This window comes from Rutidosis leptorrhynchoides, chromosome 9 (genome assembly GCF_046630445.1).
Source record: "Rutidosis leptorrhynchoides isolate AG116_Rl617_1_P2 chromosome 9, CSIRO_AGI_Rlap_v1, whole genome shotgun sequence".
Lineage (NCBI taxonomy): Eukaryota > Viridiplantae > Streptophyta > Magnoliopsida > Asterales > Asteraceae > Rutidosis > Rutidosis leptorrhynchoides.
The window spans coordinates 42,972,634-42,973,954 of record NC_092341.1 but is presented as its reverse complement, the minus strand read 5'-3'; positions in this window follow the sequence as shown (position 1 = coordinate 42,973,954).

Sequence of the window (1,321 nt, the reverse complement as noted above, 5' to 3'; positions counted from 1 at the left end):
AAATATTCCTCGGGTATTACCTATTCGTTAAAATATTTTCACCATTAATAGTTTGTACAAAAGAATTTTTAATTACAATTTTTATGAAAACATATATACGTATATATTTTCTTCAGATGAAATCATGGATTTAATGAGTCAATATGATATTAATCTCATTTGCTTTTTGGTTAGAACTAGAGTACATAATCTCTAAAACATTAGAGATTACATAATCATCATGTCGAACGAAGATAAATGAAGTAGAATGATACGTAGAACGGTGATTATACTCGAGGTACATAATAAGATATTGAGGCATGGATTGTTGATGGTACTGGTGCTGTTATTGATGGTACTGTTGGTGCCGGTGATACTGTTGAAGCTGGTAATTTTTGCACCATATTCTCAAATTGATTACTCGAGCGCGAAGTTCGTTGACTTCTTCTATTATTCCGGGATGATTGTCGGTTGGAACGAGCGGATGAATAAGGTTTAGAATTTTAGATAGAATATAATCGTGACGAGATATCCTGGAAATAAGGGTGAAAATGGTGTTTCAGACTGATTCGTCAGTAAGTGTTTCAGGTTCTTCGCCAAGAGTGCAAGTTGGTGGGTGAAAATGATCGCCTTCTTCTCGTCTCCATCGGTTAAGTCGACTATGAACCCATCAGATGAATTGGGGATGGCTGATTTGGTTGATTCATTCTGGTGACGCTGCTTTCGGAGCTCGAGTGAAACTTCATATCGGAATAGCTGTCGGAGTAACTATCGGAATAGCTATCGGAATCTGAGGACTCGAACTGATTGAGGGATTCATCTCGTAAGAGCAGATGAAGGATTTTCGATAAGAAATAGATTATAGGATGTAGATTAGTACCCTGCCATACATAATTTACATATGCATATATAATACTAAAATCCCATAAGTTACAGAGGAATCTACGGAACTATCAGGCAAAGTTTACAGTAATAGATACGCTAAGATATGAATTTTTGTCTATACACTATTCATGCAATCAATGCAGTAAGATGTGTCTAGACTAAGAATGATAAGCAGGTAATTTTCGATGTCATACCCCATCCTAATCCATCTGGACGAAGTCACCAACATCTGGTCCCATTGCGATGATCGACTCCAAATGATGTCTTTAAAATGAGCAAATGCACAGTTCACAGTTTTTGAGACTTTAACATTACAGACTTTGCTTATCTTATCGAAATCATATAAAGATTAAGTTTAAATTTTGGTCGGAAATTCCCGGGTCATCACATTCGACATGAAATGATAAGCAAAACTTTTGACATGTAGACACGGTCGAAGTCCAGACTCACTAATGCA